Source organism: Elephas maximus, chromosome 24, assembly GCF_024166365.1.
Source record: "Elephas maximus indicus isolate mEleMax1 chromosome 24, mEleMax1 primary haplotype, whole genome shotgun sequence".
Classification (NCBI taxonomy): domain Eukaryota; kingdom Metazoa; phylum Chordata; class Mammalia; order Proboscidea; family Elephantidae; genus Elephas; species Elephas maximus.
Window position 1 is genome coordinate 57756930 of NC_064842.1, and position 24396 is coordinate 57781325.

Consider the following 24396-nt stretch of genomic DNA (forward strand, 5'->3'; position numbering starts at 1 on the left):
CCAAGATTGTAAAAGGCCAAACAACTGAGCCCAATGGGCAAGAACCAGGACACCTCTAGGGATCTCAGCAGCAGAAATCGAGAGTATTTGCAAAGTCATCAGCTGACTGCCTAAAAGATTGCCATGAGAACGCTTCAGTTCTGATGACCTTCAGTTCCTCTTTGTTCTTTGCAAAGGTTATCATTCCTGAGGTCCGAAGTCAGACAGGCCTGGCATGGCTTCGTGTCCACCTCTGAAGCAGGAGAATGGTGTCTACTGATTCTGGGCAGGGGAGGGCTGTCAGAATACATGCAGCAGGCTGGGCAGACAAGAACAGCATCTACTACTTGACCATCTTCTCTCCCCACCATGTAGTGTCCCTACCTTCTAGGCAGACCATACACCACCATTTATCCAAATACACCAACTACATTCACACTCTGGTGCCAGCAATGTCATTAGCTCTCTTTGCCTGGGCAATTCATAAATATTAGTGACATATTTTTTTCTTGAGCAAGAATGAGTGCAGTCAGATATTTTGCATCTTTGTATCTCAAGTCTAGGAGGCCTACTCACTCATGACAGAACATTTGTTCTTTGCTGTCTAGAAGGGAGAGCACCAGCTTCAATTCACTTCCCTTTCCATCTGGGTTTCATCCTGAAAAAAGTGTGAAGAAAAATGTGAATTAATGATGCCATCATGCGGTCATACTAGTTAGCAGGAGGTGCTCTGCCTTAGAGTAGGAAAGGCACAGGTTCCTATCCAGGTTCTCCAGCATGTTATTTCACCTGCTGGTGCCTTTAGTTCCTCATCTACAAAATGGAGAAAAAATAGCATGTACCTCTACGAGGACTCAACGAGATAATGCATCATGCTGGGTATGGTCTACTGCCCCAGCATCCAGCCTCTTCCCTTTCTGTACTCCTTTATAGTCCATAAAGTCCATAGGGGCTGGGAAAAAAGCACTACATTTTTCAGGCTATTTTTCTGCAAGTGATTTGTCAGTGGTGTTCTGCCAATCAGAGGCAGAAGTTGGACGTGAGCTAGAGGTCATATTACTTCAGCACTTGAAATATGGGGTCTTCCTGCAGGAGAATTCGAGTGCATTTTCCAGAACTTTATAAGCTGACGGCTTCTGACATTACTGCAGAGAGAACCTCAGGGCTGGAAGCTCTCCTAGCGAGGAGTCAGCTCCGTATGATTGTGGTGGTCATCCCAGAAGGTCCACCTGAGAGGCTACTCCTGTGGCCTGTCTACTGGCTGTAAGGACTTCGCTCCCTGTATTAACCCAATTCCACTTTAAGCTCCTAATGTAGTTTCTGTTTCTTGCTCTAAAAACAAAAAAGACCAAAGCAGTTACCTTTTAATCAATTCTAACTGCGTGAATGTCAGAGCAGAACTTCCAATGACTGGTTTGTAGTATCAGATCACCAAGCCTTTCATTCGAGAAGCCTCTGAGTGGGCTCAAACTACCAACCTTTCAGTTAGCAGCTGAGCGTGTTAGCCCTTGGTACCCCCCAGGGGCTCCGTTTCCTGCTCTAATTCCTGCCTAATGCAAACATACAAAATGATTAACAGTATTTCTGGAACTTAAAATGCAATTATAAACATTAGCCTTATTACTATTTAATGTTTGATCTTAGTCAAGTTGCTTAACTACTCTAAGCCTGAGTTTCCTTATCTATAAAATGAGAGCCTGCTTCCTGGAATTGCTCTTCGTATAAAATGAGATGTGTGGAAAGTGCTTAGCACAGTGTATAGGTGCTCAATAAAGCTTACGTATCATTCTCATTTTTATCTCTTATCATTGTTGTTATTATTGTTATTAATATATAAATTATTTTGATACTAATTATTCAGCTTAAACCACACATATCACAACACTGTCCATAATAGCATCACACAGGTGTATGCCAATGTCTGTGTTAAAGAGTTGTATTAAATTAATAATAGGTTACACATGGAGCAAGGCTAAACTTAAATAACAGTTCTCAAAAACAAATCAGTTAGCTTTTACTTGGCAAGAGGCCTGATGGTGCAATGGATAAGCACTAGGCTGGTAACCATAATGTTGTCAGTTAGAACCCACCCAGCAGCTCCGTGGGAGAAAGACTTATCCTTCTGTTTCCGTAAAGATTACAACCTAGAAAACCCTAAGAGGCAGTTCCATTCTGTCACATGGGGTCTTTATGAGTAGGTATCAACTCCAGGGCACCCAACAACAGATGTTATCGATAGAATTTTTTTCTTTAGAGTTTGCTACACCACCACTAGAGGGCAGACAAGTACAGCGGAAAATCAAAACCAAACTCAAACCCGTTGCCGTGGAGTCCATTCGGCCTGATAGTGAGTGACCCTATAGGACAGAGTAGAACTCCCTCATAGAGTTTCCGTAACAGTTAATTTCGTGCTCAGAGGTACATATAGCGACCATGAACTTTTTCAGCCTCTAGGTTTTATTGGGAGGCTGCTGTACCACTGACAGTGTGGGCTGCCACAAGGCATGGGCCTTTATGGCTGAAGAACCAGCATGTGCTGAAAAATTACTGCTTTACAGGGTATTGTATGAGGTGTCTGAATTTTGGGTAGGAAAAAATAGAAATTTTGAAAATTTTTGTTTGTTACACATACGTACCAATAGACCCTGTGAGGACTCTGGGGTATAATTAGTGGTACTTTGCATGTACCACTAAACACTGAAGTTGGGCTTGTGGGAGGGAGCAAGAAAAAAAAAAATCCATACCACCTACCCAAAATTTAGGCATACTCAGTGATTCAGCATGCTTCCATTAATGGTATCAACAAAAAACTCAAAGCAGAAAATAATTGAGTCACCAAAAGGTTAAGCAGTAAATTCTTCCTCTATGAAAATGGGTAGAAAGCACATTTTTCAAACATATTTCTCCTCTTGGAGCAATCAGTCAAGATAGTAGAATAAAGATGTGTAATACCTAAAGGCAAAAATTTCAGTTAAAATATATATTTTTTTAACTTTGTACATTCATAAAATTAGCAAGCACAAATATTGTACCAAAATCTTACATACATTTTAGAGCAAAATAATTCAATGACACAGGCATGGATTTTTTTTTTTTTTTTAATTTATAGTAGAAAAGATTGAAGTCCTCAGGGATTTCATTTTATTTAGATCCACAATCAACGCCCATGGAAGCAACAGTGAAGAAATTGCATTGGATAAATCTGCTGCAAAAGACCTCTTTAAGGTGTTGAAAAGCAAAGATGTCACTTTGCGGACTAAGGTACGCCTGACCCAAGCCGTGGTATTTTCAATCTCTTCATATGCGTGTGAAAGCTAGACAATGGATAAGGAAGACTGAAGAAGAACTGATGCCTTTGAATTATGGTGGTCGCAAAGAATATTGACTATACTAAGCACTGCTGGAAGAACTGGAGCCTTGGTGGCACGGTGGTTAAGAGCTCGGCTGCTAACCATAAAGTCAGCGGTTTGAATCCACCAGCTGCTCCTTGGAAACCATATGTGGCAAGTCTGTTCTGTCCTACAGGGTGTCTGTGAGAAGGAATTGAGGCATGACAACAGACTGGGGAGTTTTTTGGTCAGAAAAATGAACAAACCTGTTTCGGAAGAAGTATAGCCAGAATGCTCCTTAGAAGTGAGGGTGGCAAGACTTCATCTCACATACTTTGGACATGTTATCAGGAGGTACCAATCCCTGGAGAAGGCCATCACACTTGGTAAAGTAGACGGTCAGTGAAAAAGAGAAAGACTCTCAAAGAAATAGATTGACACAGTGACTCAACAATGGGCTCAGACATAGTAAAGACTGTGAGAAAAAACTGTTATACATGGTGTCGCTATGAGTCGGAACAAACTCAACAGCACCTAACAACATGATATTTTATAATTTTCTGCATAGAGTTATTGCACATATTTAGAGTTACATATCTGGTTTTTAATACTCTTTTTAACTGTGTCTTGTTATTAAATTTTAATTTCTAATTCTCTTGTTAGTATATGTAAATGTAATGATTTCTGTATGCTGGCTATACTCAGTGAACTTGCTAAATTATCTTATTAATTGATACTAATTATGTGTAGAACCTTTTAAAATATTTTATATATAATTGTATCTTCTGCAAATAGTTTCAATTTTATTATCTTCCTTGACTGTAGTAAAAATTTTGTTTTTCTTACTATACTGCTTAGAACCTCCAGAATGCTAGGAAATAAAGTAGTGATAGCAGTATCCTAGCTTGTTCCTGATTTAAATGGACATGTTTCAGTCTTTCACCATTACACGTAATATTTGCAAAGAATTTAGCAATTTTATTATTATTTTTAATGTAGCCACTTTTGACTTTGTATTGTGTGTTTGTTCTATTCTTTCTTGTTCTATTAACTTTGTCTTCTGTGTTATTATTTTCTCCTTTTATATTATTTGGATTTAATTTGCTGTTCTTTTAGGAACATCAACATCTTGAAATGGAGGCTTAGCTGATTAATTTTTAGACTTTCTTGTTAAATATGTGCATATAGACTTTTCAATATAAATTTCTCTTTCAAAACATCTTTAATCAGTTGCCTTTGAGTCAATTCTAACTTATGGCAACCCAATGTATGTCACAGTAGAACTGTGCTCCATGTTTTTGTTTAAATAATTTATTTTGTTGTTGTTGTTGTTGAAAATATACACAGCAAAACATACACCAATTCAACAATTTCTACACGTATAATTCAGTGACATTGATTACATTCTTCAAGTTGTATTATCATTCTCACCTTCATTTTTTGAATTGTTCCTCCCCCATTAACATATACTCACTGCCTCCTAAGCTTCCTATCTAACCTTTTGAGTTGCTGTTGTCAATTTGATCCCATATAGACAGCTCTTTAAAAGAGCACAATGTTCAAGGCAGACATTCCAGAATGCTCCTTAGAAGCAAAGATGGCGAGACTTCATCTCACATACTTTGGACATGTTATCAGGAGGAACCAGTCCCTGGAGAACGATGTCATGCTTGGTGAAGTAGAGGGTCAGCACTGAAAAAAAGAAAGGTCCTCAATAAGATAGGTCGACACAGTGGCTGCAACAATGGCCTCACACATAGCAATGACTGTGAGGATGGCACAGGACTGGGCAGTGTTTCGTTTTGTTGTATATAGGGTCACTATGAGTCGGAACCGACTCAGCAGGAACTAACAACAGCACCATTGTTTGGTTGAAAGAAGATCTCAGGGGATATTTTTGGTTTAAGGTTTAAAGATTTTTTCAGGGCAATATTTTCAGTCGTTCATCCAAACTGAATGGCTCCAGAAAATCTGGATTCCATGAGAATTTTAAATTCTGTTCAATATTTTACCCCTTTTGATCAGCATTATTTTCTAGAATCTTTGATCAAAACATTCAGTAATGGTTGATGAGTGTCATCCACTTCTGGTCTCATGGTAAAGGAGGCAGTTGTTCATGAAGGGTATTAACCCCATATTCCTTTTCCTCCTCCTATTCCTGACTCTCCCTCCTCCCTTGTTCCTCCAGGAGAATAGAGACCAATTGTTGTACCTTGGATGACCACTTGCAAGCTTTTCAGACAACAAGGACTACGCAAAGAAATAGGTGATAGAACAGAAGCATTGAAAACTATATTAGGTCACAAAACCATGGCCTTAAACCTCCATGTTGTAACATACCTGGTTTTCAATGACTGAGTTTTCAGAAGTAAATGATCAGGCCTTTCTTCTTTTTTTTTTTCTTCCAAAGAGCCTTCAATGTTTCAGTTAGCAGCTGAGCACATTAACTCTTTGTACCAACCAGGGAGTCCCCATCTTTAACTACATCCCACAAATTTTAAAATTTCATCTTTAAAATCTTGATTTAGTTCACGATATTTCTAATCTTTACTTTTATTTATTCTCTCATATCTTTGTGTAAGCATACTTTTTTAATTTTCAAGTATATGGGCTTTTTTCGGAAAAGATATGTTTGTTTTTGTCATCGTAACTACTTGATTTTTATGTGGTCAGAGACTATATTCCATTAATTTCAACCCTCTGAATTCTTAAAAAGCTCACATGAGCTAGAAAAGAATGGGTATCTTGCAGTTGCAAAGTATGGTGCTCTGCATATTACCATTAGGAATTTTCAAATCTTCTGCTATTGCTGGGTATTTGATTATTTCTTGTTCTCATTTTATCATTTTTTTCTTTATAAACATTTAAGCCATACATTATTATGCCCATTCCACAATTAGAATTTATACTGCTTCTTGGTGAATTAAAACCTTTGACAATTATAAAGTAACTTGCTTAAATTCTAGTAATATTTATCGGCTTAAAGTCTATTGTTTGAGATGTTCCATCTCAAAACACGCTGGATACAGTCACTACATTTCCACCTTTGGGACTCCCTATGGGGGTGCCATATAGTCAACACAGCACACTTGGTCCATCAGTTAGTCAACTTCTTTAATCCCATCCTCTGAAGGCCTTCTTCATAATTTTAAGTGTTCTTTTTATTATATTTCCCTGTGTCCTATTTTAAGGATGGTCAGGGTTTTGACTGTTTTAAAGAAATAAACTGAGCTATGTCCACCTTGATTAGTTTTTTATTTCTATTGTGATTTAAATTTACGTTAACAGTAATTTTGCTCTAATTTTGTGGCTGCATTATATAGGCCCTATGAATGGTGAGATGAATTTTCTATTAATGCTAACTTTCTCTTCACGGACAATAAAACCAGATGAAATAAACTCTGATAATTCTTCTACACAATGGTGGATTTATGGTTTGACAAGTTATGTATTCGCAGTCAAGCTCTTAGGCTGTGCAACATTTTAGCCTGGCTTTGTTTCATCTAATAGCCCGGCACTGACCTGAGCAGTCTTCTTGAAATACATGCTCAAGATCACAATGGGGACAGGATGTGAGAGGGCGTATGAGTCAGCACTTGCCCACAACTCCACTCAGAAAAACAATTAATAAATGTTTGAGCAGGAATTAATCATCTCAGTAGATGTAAAGCCTATTTAAAAAAAAAAAAAAAAAGACTCCTTCCAGATGCCAGCAGACAGCAGGGGTTACCAAAGAAATTGTAGAGCCAAAACTCTTTTGATAGAATGATTGAAGGAGAAACTACTTGGTATATTTCTAAACAGGGAGGATTATTAATTCCTGGAAGTTTCTAGAAGCCATAATTCCTTCTGAACAGCCCAGTTCTTTGGTCTCAAAACAATTTATCCAGTGTCTTTTTCCAAATCTCACTGTTCACAGAAAATTACACTATCTTTAGTATCATTCCTGCGGCAGGTGAAAATAATGGCCCCATTATTGTCTGTCGTTTTTTAGAGTGAATTGGCCAATGATCTTTTGTTAACTACATAAGATCCCCAAAGACAGGAACTGTGTCTAGTTGAGTTACAGGCATGTGATACATATATGATAAATATTTCTTTAACTATTTAATTCATAGCAAATTAATCTACGCTAATTCATAAACAAATAAAAAATGAAATGAAATATTTACCAAAAAAAGTTTTATAATGGTGAGTAGGTTTGGGGACCATTTTAGGAGACTAATATGTTACATGACGCTGTTGTTCAAGAAACAAATACTGGCACTTAGATATCCAAATTTATTCATTATTTTCAGACTTATAATGAGATCACCCTACATTAACACGTTTGTTAATAATTATCATAAAACAAATATTTCCAAAAAATAATCACTATGAACTCAGAATGATACAGTCACTTACTGCTATTTGATAGCAAGTGTTCAATGCATAGCAAATAAATGAAAAAAGTTGCGAAAAAAGTTGCAAAAAAAGTGAACATCCAAATATTGAGAGACAATGTATTATCTGCCTACATTTTATTGTGAAAAATTTTAAATCTACATAAACTTTGCAAAAATATACAATGAAAACCCATATGTGCTTTACCTGGATTCCTCATTTTGCTATATTTGTTTCTCTTCTTATATTTCTGTGTGTGTGTTTGTGTGTGTGTTTATAAAATTATTTGAGAGCAATCTGTAGATATCATAACACTTTATCACTAAATACCTCAGGGTATATCTCCTAAAAACAAAGGCACTCTCCTATACTACTGCATATAATTACCTGACTCAGGAAATTTAAACTTAATACAATGCCATTATCAAATATCAAATCCATTTTCAAGTATTCCCATTCATTATACATTTTTTTTTCTTCTCTACGATTCCATCAAAGATGACACATTGCAATTAGCCATCGTGTCTCTTTAGTCTCTTTTGATCTGGATCAGTTTCCCATTCTTTTTTGTCTTTCATTACATTGACATTTCAAAGGTCCAGACTAGTTGATGTGCAGAATGCGTCTCAATTTGGATTTGCTGGTGGTTAGAATCCGTTTAAGCATCCTGAACAAGAATACTGCAGAGATGATGTTGTGTCCTTCTAGGCGGACTCGACGGCGGTGGGAGTGGGTTAGGCGCCTCACCACAGGAAGCAACTGATATCATTTTCTCCCATCACACTTCCCCTCCATGAGTGTGACTGTCGAACTATACTATTATCCATCTCCTGAACTAATCAAGGGCTTGATTTCCTCCTGGTTTCTGCTAACACCGGTGACCAGTTGCCGTGGAGTTGGTTCCAGGTCACGGGGACTGCATGTGTGTCTGACTAGAACTGTGCTCCACAGGGCTTTCAAGGGATGACTTTTTGGAAGTAGACTACCAGATCTGTCTTCTGAGGCACCTCTGAGTGCACTCAAACCTCCAACATTTCAGTTACCATCTGAGCAAATTAACAATCTACACCACCCGGGGACTCCTCTGCTAGCATAGCCTTCCCTTTATGGAAAGCTGTCTCTGTTTTCCCCAACTACCAAAACTTCCATTTTGTCTTTGCACAACCCAAATAGCATTGCATATCACATAAAATTTCTGTACTGTATGCCTACAGGCTTCCTTACAGCTCCCTCTTCAAAAGTCCTATAGCACCAGTTTTCTAAAATAAACTCAGTGCTTCATCATATTGAATCATTTTATAACTTCTTTTATATTGATACGAATCTTATCACAATCATATATCTTATCACTCTGCTACAGTGCCACCCAAGGAGAGCAGCCACCGTGGACCTTGAATCCTCACGTTTGAAATGATTTCCCACAGAGTTTATCAAAATGCTGGATACATAGTAATCAGTGATTATGCTGTCCTTGAAATATAAGTGAGTTAAAATTGTTGTTAGGTGCCGTCCAGTAGGTTCTGACTCATAGCGAACCCATGCACAACAGAATGAAACACTGCCCAGTCCTGAGCCATCCTTACAATTGTTATGCTTGAGCTCATTGTTGCAGCTTCTGTGTCAGTCAACTTCATTGAGGGTCTTCCTCTTTCCCCTGACCTGTACTCTGCCAAGCATGATGTCCTTCTCCAGAGACTGATCCCTCCTGACAACATGTCCAAAGTATGTAAGACACAGTCTCGCCATCCTTGCTTCTAACGAGCATTCTGGTTGTACTTCTTCCAAGGCAGATTTGTTCATTCTTTTGGCAGTCCATGGCATACGCAATACTCTTCTCCAACACCACAATTCAAAGGCGTCAATTCTCCGTCTTTGGTCTTCCTTATTCATTGTCCTGCTTTCACATGCACATGATGCGATTGAAAATACCACGGCTTGGGTCAGGCGCACCTTAGTCTTCAAGGTGACATCTTTGCTCTTCAACACTTTAAAGAGGTCCCTTGCAGCAGATTTACCCAATGCAATGCGTCCTTTGATTTCTTGACTGCTGCTTCCATGGCTGTTGATTGTGGATCCAAGTAGAATGAAATCCTTGCCAACTTCAATCTTTTCTCCGTTTATCTTGATGTTGCTCATTGGTCCAGTCGTGAGGATTTTTGTTTTCTTTATGTTGAGGTGTAATCCATACTGAAGGCTGTGGTCTTTGATCTTCATTAGTAAGTGCTTCAAGTCCTTTTCACTTTCAGCAAGCAAGGTTGTGTCATCTGCATAATGCAGGTTGTTAGTGAGTCTTCCTCCAATCCTGATGCCCTGTTCTTCTGCATATAGTCCAGCTTCTTGGATCATTTGCTCAGCATACAGATTGAATAGGTATGGTGAAAGAATACAACCCTGACTCACAGCTTTCCTGACTCTAAACCAATGAGTATCCCCTTGTTCTGTCCAAACAACTGCCTCTTGATCTATGTAAATGTTCCTCATGAGCACAATTAAGTGTTTTGGAATTTCCATTCTTCGCAATGTTATCCATAATTTGTTATGATCCACACAGTCGAATGCCTTTGCATAGTCAATAAAACACAGGTAAACATCCTTCTGGTATTATCTGCTTTCAGCCAGCATCCATCTGACATCAGCAATGATATCCCTGGTTCCACATCCTCTTCTGAAACCAACCTGAATTTCTGGCAGTTCCCTGTTGATACACTGCTGCAGCCATTTTTAAATGATCTTCAGCAAAATTTTACTTGCATGTGATATTAATGTTATTGTTCTACAATTTCCACATTCAGTTGGATCACCTTTCTTGGAAATAGGCATAAATATGGATCTCTCCCAGTCAGTTGGCCAGGAAGCTGTCTTCCATATTTCTTGGCATAGATGAGTGAGCATCTCCAGAGCGGCATCTGTTTGTTGAAACATCTCAGTTGATATTCCTTCAATTCCTGGAGCCTTGTTTTTCACCAATGCCTTCAGAGCAGCTTGGACCTCTCCCTTCAGTACCATTGGTTGCTGATCATATGCCACCTCTTGAAATGGTTAAACATCAACTAATTCTTTTTGGTATAATGACTCTGTGTATTCCTTCCATCTTCTTTTGATGCTTCCTGCATTGTTTAATATTTTCCCCATAGAACCCTTCACTATTGCAACTCGAGGCTTGACTTTTTTCTTCAGTTCTTTCAGCTTGAGAAACACCGAGCATGTTCTTCCCTTTTGGTTTTGCATCTCCAGCTCTTTGCATGTGTCGTTATAATAGTTTACTTTTGTCTTCTCAAGCTGCCCTTTGAAATCTTCTGTTCAGTTCTTTTACTTCATCAATTCTTCCTTTTGCTTTAGCTGCTTGACGCTCGAGGGCAAGTTTCAGAGTCTCCTCTGACATCCATCTTGATCTTTTCTTTCTTTCCTGTCTTTTCAATGACCTCTTGCTTTCTTCATGGGTGATGTCCTTGATGTCATTCCATAACTCACCTGGTCTTCAGTCACTAGTGTTCAATGCATCAAATCTATTCTTGAGATGGTCTCTAAATTCAGGTGGGATATACTCAAGGTCACATTTTGGCTCTCGTGGACTTGCTCTGATTTTCTTCAGTTTCAGCTTGAACTTACATATGAGCAATTGATGGTCTGTTCCACAGCCGGCCCCTGGCCTTGTCCTGACTGATGATATTGAGCTTTTCCATCATTTCTTTCTACAGATGTAGTCATTTTGATTTCTGTGTGCTCCATCCTGTGAGGTCCATGTGTATAGTCGCCATTTATGTTGGTGGAAGAAGGTATTTGCAATGAAGAAGTCGTTAGTCTTGCAAAATTCTATCATTCGATCTCTGGCGTTGTTTCTATCACCAAGGCCATATTTTCCAACTACGGATCCTTCTTCTTTGTTTCCAACTTTCGCTTTCCAATCACCAGCAATTATCAATACATCTTGATTGCATGTTCAATCAATTTCAAACTGCAGTAGCTGATAAAAACTTTCTGTTTCTTCATCTTTGGCCCTAGTAGTTGGTGCATATATTTGAATAATAGTCATATTAACTGGTCTTCCTTTAGGCGTATGGATATTATCCTATCACCGACTGTGCTGTGCCTCAGGATAGATCTTGAAAAGTCCTTTTTCACAATGAATGCAACACCATTCCTCTTCAGGTTGTCATTCCCAACATAGTAGACTACATGATTGTCCAATTCAAAATGGCTAATACCAGTCCATTTCAGCTCACTAATGCCTAGGATATCAATGTTTATGCGTTCCATTTCATTTTTTACTATTTCCAATTTTCCTAGATTCATACTTCATACATTCCAGGTTCCAATTATTAATGGATGTTTGCAGCTGTTTCTTCTCATTTTGAGTCACTCCACATCAGCAAATGAAGGTCCTGAAAGCTTTACTCCATCCACATTATCAAGGTTGACTCTACTTTGAGAAGGCAGCTCTTACCCAGTCATCTTTTGAGTGCCTTCCAACCTGGGGACTCATCTTCCACCACTATATCAGACAATGTTCTGCTACTATTCATAAGGTTTTCACTGGCTAATGCTTTTCAGAAGTATACTGCCGGGTCCTTCTTCTTAGTCTGGAATCTCATCTGAAACCTGTCCTCTGTGGGTGACCCTGCTGGTGCCTGAATACTGGTGACATAGCTTCCAGCATCAAAGCAACACTCAAGCCCCCACAGTATGACAAACTGACAGATACCTGAATTAAAATTACTTCGGCAAAAAATCCATCTAATGATATTACTAATTGCACCATTATTTTTAACAACTTACCTAAGTAAACAGTGTTTACAATTTTTCCCCCGAAGATCAGAGATTTTTCTTTCTCTACATGTTTGTAACTGCAGTTTTTTAAAAAATGTAAATTCTCAAGGAAATTTCAGAATTTAAGAACAGAGAAAAAAAATCCATACTAAGTGCCTCCTTATTCCCAAAACAGTAGTCTCTACTTCTTAAAAAAGTATAAAATTTACTTGACGTGATCATTGTAAAAATTGCAATCATTAAGACAATAAAAATATGACAAATTATCTCAAGTAATTGTAGTATTCATTTTTTACTAAGTTGTATGTAAATTTCTAGAAAACTCAAGGTGTTACAGTTCCACATATTATACTCTGAAACTGTGTCTTGCTTACCTCTGTTTTATTGTAGAGCATATGTTCCCATGTAAATGCTTCTTCATTTCTTTGGGCTCATTAATCTCTAGCATCAGTGTGCCTCATCCCAGATGAGAAAATGCAGGCAGCTGCTGTTTCAGGCCTTGTTCTGTCATGGTTTTTGTTGCTAGCAACGCTGCTGACTCTCCTGTTAACCTATTAACCAAATATGGGTGAAATATGCTTTGAGGAAAATTTTACCAACAAACGTGCACATCTCTGCTTTTAATTAGGACCTAACTGTTAAGTCACTAAAAGATGGACTGAATTGAATTATAAAACAAATGATCTTCAAAACTTGAGTATTCTGCTCTTTTTAAGAACTATCTATATGGGATCAAATTTATCACAACAATTCAAAACATTAGATAGGAAACTTAGGGGGCCGCAAGTAATGTTAATGGGTGAGGATTAAGTCAGAAAAGGAGGGTGAGAATGGTTGATTGTACAACTTGAAGAATATAATCAATGTCACTGGATGGGATGTATAGAAATTGTTGAATTGGTTTATGTTCTGCTGTGTTTATTCTCAACAACCAAATAAAATAAATTTTAAAAATTAACATCTGACATGTCATACATGTCCATCTAAAACAATTTTGATTCTCAGGTATGGTATATATAGCATGGTTTTATATATAAATATATACACATACATAAAAAAAAAAAAAACCACTGCCGTCGAGTTGATTCTGACTCATAGTGACCCTATAGGACAGAGTAGAACTGCCCCATAGTGTTTCCAAGGAGCAGCTGGCAGATTTGAACTGCCAACCTCTTGGTTAGCAGCCGTAGCACTTAACCACTACGCCACCAGGGTTTCCATATAACTAATGATTGAAGCACCATTAAGTGGATTTATCCATACTTAAGAAAATAACAAATTTTACTGCTTGGACACATTTTCAATCTTAGTCCTTTGGGGACTAATATTCTGTGATCTTGTAAATTTGGGAAACATTATTATCATTGTTGTGTGTTTTGAAGTTGATTCTGACTCATAGAGACCCTATAGGACAGGGTAGAACTGCCTCTTAGGGTTTCCAAGGCTCTAACTTCATGAAAACAGATTGCCACATCTTTTTCCCAGAAAGTGGCTGGTGGGTTCACGTCGCCGACCTTTTAGTTAGCAGCCGAGTACTAACCACTGCACCACCAGGGCTCCTTTGGAAAACTTAAAAAAAAAAAAAAAACTATTGCCGTCGAGTTGATTTTGACTCATACTGACCCTATAGTACATAGTAGAACTGCACCGTAGAGTTTCCAAGTAGCAGCTGGTGGACTTGAACTGACTACCTTTTAGTTAGCAGCCAAGCTCTTAACCACTACGCGACCAGGGCTCCATTAAGCATATTAAGTTAAGCAGATTTCAATACTGCAGAAATTTTCAGACTACTTAATGTTTACACATTGTCTTAGGCTGGGTTCTCTAGAGAAACAAAACCAGTAAAGCTAATAAATATAGAGAGAGAGAGATTTGTATCAAGGAAATGGCTCCCACCATTGTAAAGGCTGGAACATCCCAAATCCATGGATCAGGCTGAAGGCTTCTCCTGATTCACGTAGCCACAGGGGCTGGCAAACCCAAGACTGGCAGGTCAGAGAGCAGGGGTCTTGCTCACAGGCTGAGAAGACCTACAAATCCCAACAGCAGCAGGCAAGACTGCGGTTAAGCTGCTAGCTCAAGTCTCAAGAACCAGAGGTCAGAAGAACAGGAGCCAGCTGCAGGATGCAGAGCAAGCAAAAGCCCACAAGGCTGATCAGAATGTCCACTTACATTCGATGCAGGATGCAGGGCACAGGCCCAAGGAAACTTCCTTTCAACTCATTAACTGCTCACAGCAGATCCCATCATGGAAGTGATCACACTATCATACGAGTGTCAAACTACTTTCTTCCACTGAGCTGCTCAGTGGTTTCAAAGCACCAACTTTTAGGTTTCCTACTGATTGCAAACTGCTTGTGCCACCCAAAATACGTATTACACAAACAACTGTCCACTTAAAAATTCCATAAGAAATGACAAACCAGTAGCAGTGACCATCCCAGGGTCTCAGATTCTAGTATCTGAGAATTATTTTTCTTCTTGGGGAACTGATTAATTCTAGGTCTGGTTGGAATATGCATTGAATTAGCCTGGGATATCTTGTTGTGCTGAAAAGCAAGAAAGCTATCAAAACTTGTTGGGATCATATCAAAGAACCAAGATGAACCAATAGAGCGTTTTCCACTAGCTAATTGGAGGAACAGTTTGAGCATCAATAAATATGACTTCAAAGGCCCAAAATACATCTTATATGTGTACTGAGTAATGATAGTCAACACATATATATTGAGTTAGTAATGATACAGAAATAAAACCAGCACATATTCATTGGTCGCTGTCTTAGTTATCTAGCACTGCTGTAATAGAAATACCACAAGTGGGTGGCTTTGACAAATAGAAATTTATTTCCTCACAGTTTAGGAGGCTAGAAGACTAAATTCAGTGTGGGACTCCAGGGGAAAGCTTTTTCTGTCAGCTCTAGGGGAATATCCTTGTCTATTTTCAGCTTCCATTCCTCAGTTCCTCGTCAATTTTTATGTGGTGGGTATCCTCCCTTCCTTTTGTGCTTGCTTGTCTCTGCCTAATCCTCTCTATTTATATCTCAAAGATGGTTGGCTTAAAAGAGACCCTATTCTGATATGTTCTCATTAACATAACTAAGAAAGTTTCATTCCCAAATGGGACTACATCTACAAGTATAAAAGTTTAGTATTTATAACACTTGCTTTGGGGGGATAATTCAATTCATATCAGTCACCTTTGATGGTTATTAATATATTCCAAAAAATTGATTTTAAGAAAGAAAAAGGATTATGTATTATTATGCATCATATATCCTTTCCTATATGTGTTGTATTTCTTGCTTGTTTTTTTTTAAGTAACTGTTTAGTATATAAGTCTGTTGCCTCAACTAGTGACAACTCAGAAAGTCAATGAAGTGCCAAAACACTTAATGGGATCAGTTTAAGCAATTGCTGAAGCTGCATAACACTTGTTCGGATAGGGCGAGCCCACTTGGCTTCTGGAACTGGACCCTGGCCCTTGGTTTCTAAGGAGAGCGGCGCCTTGGATGACCATCCCCGTGAGTAGGATCGCAAGAAGGGACTCTTGGTGACTCTAGAGCTGGGCAGGCATACGAGTGTGTATCAGTCATTGGTTTTTGTGTTTGGATTGTTGTCTGTCTCTGTTTGGTTGCACCTTGGTTTTGGGGAATGGGTATAGACATCTCTATCAGTTTAGATTGGGAGATTGAAGCCCCTCCGTCTGGCACTGGGAATAGAAAGTATCTGGAGGGTTGAAGTGGAGATTGAGACATTCCTAGTAATGTGTTAGACCTCACTAAGATTATCCTCATTCCCCTTTTCCCTTCTAGATTGTCTGGTTCGAGCGCTCTGTTTGTCTGTTCATCTTATGGGTAAATATTATGTGTGACTGGGGCTGTCTGGTAGGTTGAGGCTGCCAAGATCACCTTTGTAACCTGGCTGGCTGTCTGGGAGGTTGAGACTGCAAGATTATCTCTGTTGCCTCTGTCTGTGTCTTATGTGTAATTTATGTGTGATGCATAGAAAGTAATTAGTGAGAAATATATATAAAAAAGGGTGAATTAAAACATAGAGGCTCCTGAAGATTTGTTGATTAGGCTAAAAAAAAAAAAAGAGAGAAGCATGGGAGATCAGATTTTCAGTCTAGACTGGGATTTGAATCACAATACAGAGAACACTCAGGGCAGAATGTTAAGATTTTAAAAAGAGGTTCTCTACCAGAGCTCAGAAAACTCTTGGCTGCAGTACGTGGGACAAATAAATCCCTATTAGACTAAAAGAAAAAGCTGGTGGTGTCAACTGCCCATAAAAGTAAAAAACTAGGTTCTTGAGAACAGTTAGACAGAATGAAAACTCAAGAAAACATACTAAGAGACTTACCCTTAGGGTGCATCCGTAAACATTAAAAATTCTGAAATTCTTTTCTTATGAAAAAAAAGGCTTCAAAAACTGAAAGAAGTATAGGGTTAAAAATCTCTTGACTAATAGAACTGACCCACCAAGTTTACTCTAACTGAGATAAAGAGAAAAAAATTGTTATCTTTTGCCTTTCAAAGTGCCTAGGTGCACTTAAACTTAAGTAAATGAATTGGGATGACTCCCTCCAGCCCCCAGTCTCCCCAACTAAAAATTGGTGGATTCATTTATAATATTGCTAAAGAACTTTGGTACTTACTGAGCAAATAGCCTTTCAAAACGCCTAGGTCAATTGAAACATGAATCAGAATGACCTAATCTTGTCGTTCTACCTAGAGTTAAAAGGCAGGGCAAGATTAGGCCTTCTCAGCCCCCAGTCCTAGTCTCCAGGGTCGTATAGTTCCAGAGAACCTTTTAAAAGATTCCTTTCAACTAGGTAAAAACTCTTTTAAGACAAAAGATAAAGAAAATTGCTGTTTTACTATAGTTATCAGAAACTGGGGGGATCCCAACCATAAAAAAAGAACTGTAAACAAGTTCTCCCTGTAAGAGAACTTTAAGAAACCAAAAAGAAAAATATATATGTGTATATTTAAGTCTGCTAATGAGCGAGTTCATTTTTGCCAGTTAAGGGGAGGTACTATAAAAGACATACAATAAAAACATTTAAGAGGTTTACTGAAAAAAAGAAATTTACTTAATAATCATCAAAAGTTTTATCTGTTTGACTAAAGTTAATGGTTTAATTTATGAGATTTTTAAGAGCTTTAATGTTAAATAACATATAAAACAAAGAATTAGGTTTCTTGCTGTTAAAATAACAAAATTATGGAGGCAGGGCCAAGATGGCTGATTAGGTGGAAGCTACCTCGGATCACTCTTGCAACAAAGACTCAGAAAAACAAGTGAATTGATAACATACATGACAATCTACGAACCCTGACCATCAAACACAGATCTAAAGAGTTGATCTGAGTGACAGAGACTGAGAACAAGCAACCGCGGTGAAGCAATGACTGTTTTTGGAGCCTGGAGCCAGCATCCCAGTCAGAAAACCTTGGCAACGGGCTTTGGACTGGGTGCAGGGGAGCTGAGCATGGCATCCTGAGATGGCGCAAACACGGGACGCAGCCCTAGCCCCCAGAAATGACCTCAGGGGAAGCCCAGCCAATGCACGCAGGCAGCTCAGAGACACGGCTGACAGGAGGAGAAGTCACAGGAGGCAGTGACTGGTTTTGGAGCCTGGAGTCCAACATCCCAGCCAGGGAACCTTGGCACTGGGCTTTGGACTGGGAGCGGAGGAACTGACCACAGTTTCTGAGACAGCACAAGCAAAGGACTCGGGCCTGACCCTCGGGGGCAATCTTGACCCAGCGAACACACACAGGCTACACACCCCTCGGGAATCTCAGATAAAACAGTCACCATCAAGCAAGATGAGTAACTTTGTCCATATTCTGGGGTGCTACTCTCTCCTATCCCTCCACTCCCCTTCCCAGGCGGCTTCATTAACGCTGGAATGTCCTGAGCCAGAGAGTGAAGTGCTCTGCAGTTTTTTTGTTTTGGTTTGTGTGGTTTTTTTTTGTTGTTGTTGTTGTTGTTTTTTTTTTTTTTTTGGTCTATTCCTAACCCATTCTCCTGGCCTGAGAAGCAGCTAAAAAAACCCAGGGACCAACAATCCTTCCCTGACTTCCCGAAATTGGACTAAAAATACAGAACCAGCTCCAGCCAAGCATATGAGATCCAGTCTTGGGCTTTCATCCCTACAGGGAACAAGGTGGCTATTATAATGCAAAGGCAATTCTGATAGTGACCTGACTGTAATTGTTTTAGTGGATTACTGGAAAGACAAGTTTCCCAGGTCTGATATCTCTGCCTATTCAACAGAGCCCTCACTGACCCCCAATGGGGAACTGAGGGCTGAAGCTCCCCCCAGACCACCTAGCCTCCTGCCTTAGGGGTCTGAGGATGGTGACACCTACCAATCTGTAGAGGTACATGCATCGGTTGCCTAAGTTACAGTTGCAGAGCCCACCCACCAAAGTGCTTTAGGAATAGAGACACACCTACCTCACTGGCACTTGGGGGAAGCCTGTCAGCATCCTGCCCCCCCCCCCGGAGTGTGACCCCCTGCTGCTACTAGAATCTGGTGCACACAACTAGCACCGCTACTCCTCTAGGTGGATAGGTGTCAGTCTGCACCACACACTTGGTGACCCAAAATCAGATTCTACTCAAGATTAGTGAATGGACTCTTAGGCTTATATATCTGGTAACAGCCCAAACCAGCTGGTAATAGGACATAAGTGATTCAAAGGCTACAACAATCAAGACAGCACAATCTAGTAGCCTATCTACGTATATTGAAAGAAAACAAAACAAGATAAGACTCAATGAGCAAATATAAAATAAATCACTACATTATCTTATAGATGGCTTGGAGACAGCAGTCGATATCAAACCACATAAAGAAACAGACCATGATTGCTTCTACAAATCCCCAAATTAAAGAATCAAAATCTTTCCCAAATGAAGATACAATCCTAGAATTGCCAGATGCAGAATATAAAAAAACTAATTTACAGAATGCTTCAAGACATCAGGGATGACCTCAAAAATGAAATAAGGCAATCTACAGAAAAAGCCAAGGAACACACTGATAAAGCAGTTGAAGAAATCAAAAAGATTATTCAAGAATATAGTGAAAAAATTAATAAGCTGCAAGAATCCATAGAGACAGCATTCAGAAATCCAAAAGATTAACAGTAAAATTACAGAATTAGACAACTCAATAGGAAGTCAGAGGAGCAGAATCGAGCAATTGGAATGGAGAGTGGGGGAGATGGAGGATAACACAATTGACACCAATATAGCTGAAAAAAAAATCAGATAAAAGAATTAAAAAAAAAATGAAGAAACCCTAAGAATCATGGGGGACTCTATCAAGAAGAATAACTTGCATGTGATTGGAGTCCCAGAACAGGGAGAGATAACAGAAAATGCAGAGAGAATAGTTGAAGATCTGTTGACAGAAAACTCCCCTGACATCACGAAAGATGAAAGGATATCTATCCAAGATGCTCATCGAACCCTATATAAGACAGATCCAAAAAGAAAATAACCAAGACATATTATCATCAAACTTGCCAAAACCAAAGATAAAGAGAAAAGTTTACAAGCAGCCGGGGATAATAGAAAGGTCTCCTACAAAGCAGAATCAATAAGTTCAGACTACTCAGCAGAAACCATGCAGTCAAGAAGGCAATGGGATGACATATATAGAGCACTGAAGGAGAAAAACTGCCAGCCAAGGATCATATATCCAGCAAAACTCTCTCTCAAATATGAAAGGGAAATTAAAACATTTACAGATAAACACAAGCTTAGAGAATTTGCAAAAACCAAACCAAAGCTACAAGAAATACTAAAGGAAATTGGTCAGAAAATCAATAATACAAGATACCAGCACAACACAAGGTCACAGAACAGAACATCCTGATATCAACTCAAATAGGGAAATCACAAAAACAAATTAAGATTAATTTTAAAAAGAAAAAAAATGCTCAAAACAGGGAATCATTCAAGTCAATACATAAAATATCACAATAATCAAAAAGAGGGACTAAATACAGGAGGCATAGAACTGCCATATGGAGAGGGATACAAGGTGATATAGGACAATACAAGTTAGGTTTTTACTTAGAAAAATAGGGGTAAATATTAAGGTAACCACAAAGAGGTATAACAACTCCATAACTCAAAATAAAAACCAAGAGAAGCATAATGACTCAGCAAACATAAATTCAACTACTATGAAAATGAGGAACACACAATTTACAAACAAAAACGTCTCAGCACAAAAAAGTAAGTGGAAAAATGTAATTGTCAACAACACACACAAAAAGGCATCAAAATGACAGCACTAAACACATACTTATCTATAATTATGCTGAATGTAAATGGACTAAATGCACCAATAAAGAGACAGAGAGTCTCAGACGGGATAAAGAAACACGATCCGTCTATATGCTGCTTACAAGAGACACACCTTAGACTTAGAGACACAAACAAACTAAAACTCAAAGGATGGAAAAAAATATATCAAGCAAACAACAATCAAAAAGGATCAGGAGTGGCAATATTAATTTCTGAAAAAATAGACTTTAAATTTAAATCTACCACAAAGGATAAAGAAGAACATTACATAATGATTGAAGGGACAGTTGACCAGGAAGATATAACCATATTAAATATTTATGCACCCAATGACAGGGCTGCAAGATACATGAAACAAACCTTAACAGAATTGAAAAGTGAGACAGACACCTCCACAATTACAGTAGGAGACTTCAACACACCTCTTTCAGAGAAGGACAGGACTTCCAGTAAGAAGCTGAATAGAGACACGGAAGACCTAATTGCTGCAATCAACCAACTTGACCTCATTGAATTATACAGAACACTCCACCCAACAGCTGCAAAGTATACTTTTTTTCTAGCACACATGGAACATTCTCTAGAATAGACCACATATTAGGTCATAAAACAAACCTTTGCAGAATCCAAAACATCAAAATATTACAAAGCATCTTCTCAGACCACAAGGCCATAAAAGTGGAAATCAATAACAGAAAAATTAGGGAAAAGAAATCAAATACTTAGAAACTGAACAATACCCTGCTCAAAAAAGACTGGGTTATAGAAGACATTAAGGAGGGAATAAAGAAATTCATAGAATGCAACGAGAATGAAAACACTTCCTATCAAAACCTCTGGGACACAGCAAAAGCAGTGCTCAGAGCTCAATTTATATCAATAAATGCACACATACAAAAAGAAGAAAGAGCCAAAATCAGAGAACTGTCCCTACAACTTGAACAAATAGAAAGCGAGCAACAAAAGAATGCATCAGGCACCAGAAGAAAACAAATCATAAAAATTAGAGCTGAACTAAATGAATTAGAGAACAGAAAAACAATTGAAAGAATTAACAAAGCCAAAAGCTGGTTCTTTGAAAAAATGAACAAAATTGATAAACCATTGGCCAGACTGACTAAAGAAAAACAGGAAAGGAAACAAATAACCCAAATAAGAAATGAGATGGGCCATATCGCAACAGACCCAACTGAAATTAAAAGAATCATATCAGATTATTATGAAAAATTGTACTCTAAAAAATTTGAAAACCTAGAAGAAATGGGTGAATTCCTAGAAAAACACTACCTACCTAAACTAACACAATCAGAAGTAGAACAACTGAATTAAAAAAAAAAAAATAGACCCATAAAAAAAAAAAAAAAAACAGGTTGAAAAGGTAATCGAAAAACTCCCACCAAAAAAAAAAATCCCTGGCCCAGACGGCTTCACTGCAGAGCTCTACCAAACTTTCAGAGAAGAGTTAACACCACTACTATTAAAGGTATTTCAAAGCATAGAAAATGATGGAATACTACCTAACTCATTCTATGAAGCCAGCATATCCCTGATACCAAAACCAGGTAAAGACACCACAAAAAAAGAAAATTACAGACCTATATCCCTCATGAACATGGATACAAAAATCCTCAACAAAATTCTAGCCAATAGAATTCAACAACATATCAAAAAACTAATCCACCATGACCAAGTGGGATTTATACCAGCTATGCAAAAAAAAAAAAAACACTTTTTTTTTCTTTATGCAAGGTTGGTTCAATATTAGAAAAACAGTTAATGTAATCCACCATATAAATAAAACAAAAGACAACAACCACATGATTTTATCAACTGATGCAGAAAAGGCATTTGACAAAGTCCAACACCAATTCATGATAAAAACTCTCAGCAAAATAGGAATTGAAGGAAAATTCCTCAACATAATAAAGGGCATTTATACAAAGCCAACAGCCAACATCATTCTAAATGGAGAAAGCCTGAAAGCATTTCCCTTGAGAACGGGTGCCAGACAAGGATGCCCTTTATCACCGCTCTTATTCAACATTGTGCTGGAAGTCCTAGCCACAGCAATTAGCCTCGGCAATGAAATAAAGAGCATCCAGATTGTCAATGAAGAAGTAAAATTATCTCTATTTGCAGATGACATGATCTTAAACACAGGAAATCCTAAGGAATCCTCAAGAAAACTACCGAAACTAATAGAAGAGTTCAGCAGAGTATCAGGTTACAAGAAAAACACAAAAATCAATTGGATTCCTCTACATCAACAAAAAAAAACATCGAAGAGGAAATCACCAAATCAATACCATTCACAGTAGTCCCCAGAAAGATAAAATACTTAGGAATATATCTTACCAAAGATTTAAAAGACCTATACAAAGAAAACTAAACTACAAGGTACTAGTGCAAGAAACTAAAAGGGACTTACATAAGTGGAAAAACATACCTTGCTCATGGATAGGAAGACTTAACATAGTAAAAATGTCTATTCTACCAAAAGCCATCTATATATACAATGCACTTCCGATCCAAATTCCAACGACATTTTTAATGTGATGGAGAAACAAATCACCAACTTCATATGGAAGGGAAAGAAGCCCCAGATAATAAAGCATTACTGAAAAAGAAGAAGAAAGTGGGAGGCCTCACTCTACCTGATTTTAGAACATATTATACAGCCACAGTAGTCAGAACAGCCTGGTACTGGTACAACAACAGACATGTAGACCAATGGAACAGAATTGAGAACTCAGATATAAATCCATCCGCATATGAGCAGCTGATATTTGACAAAGGCCCATTGTCAGTTAACTGGGGAAAAGGCAGTCTTTTTAACAAATGGTGCTGGCATAACTGGATATCCATTTGCAAAACAACGAAACAGGACCCATACCTCACACCATGAACAAAAACTAACTCCAAATGGATCAAAGACCTAAACATAAAATTTAAAAGACAAAGATCATGGAAGAAAAAATAGGGACAAGACATAAAACAAGACATAAACCTAATACAAGTCATAAACCGAATACAAAACATTACTAAAAATGACGAAGAGAAACCAGATAACTGGGAGCTCCTAAAAATCAAACGTCTATGCTCATCTGAAGACTTCACCAGAAGAGTAAAAAGACCACCTACAGATTGGGAAAAACTTTCAGCTACATCTCCGACCAGCGCCTGATCTCTAAAATGTACATGATTCTGCTAAAACTCAACTACAATTAAAAATTGGGCAAAGTATATGAAAACGCAATTCACTAAAGAAGACATCCAGGCGGCTAACAGAAACATGAGGAAATGCTCTCAATCATTAGCCATTAGAGAAATGCTAATTAAAACTACCATGAGATTTCATCTCACTCCAACGAGGCTGGCCTTAATCCAAAAAACACAAAATAGTAAATGTTGGAGAGGCTGTGGAGAGATTGGAACACTTATACACTGCTGGTGGGAATGTAAAATGGTACAACCACTATGGAAATCGATTTGGCACTTCCTTAAAAAAACTAGAAATGGAACTACCATATGACCCAGCAATCCCACTCCTCGGATATATCTTAGAGAAATAATAACCTTTACACGAACAGATATATGCACAC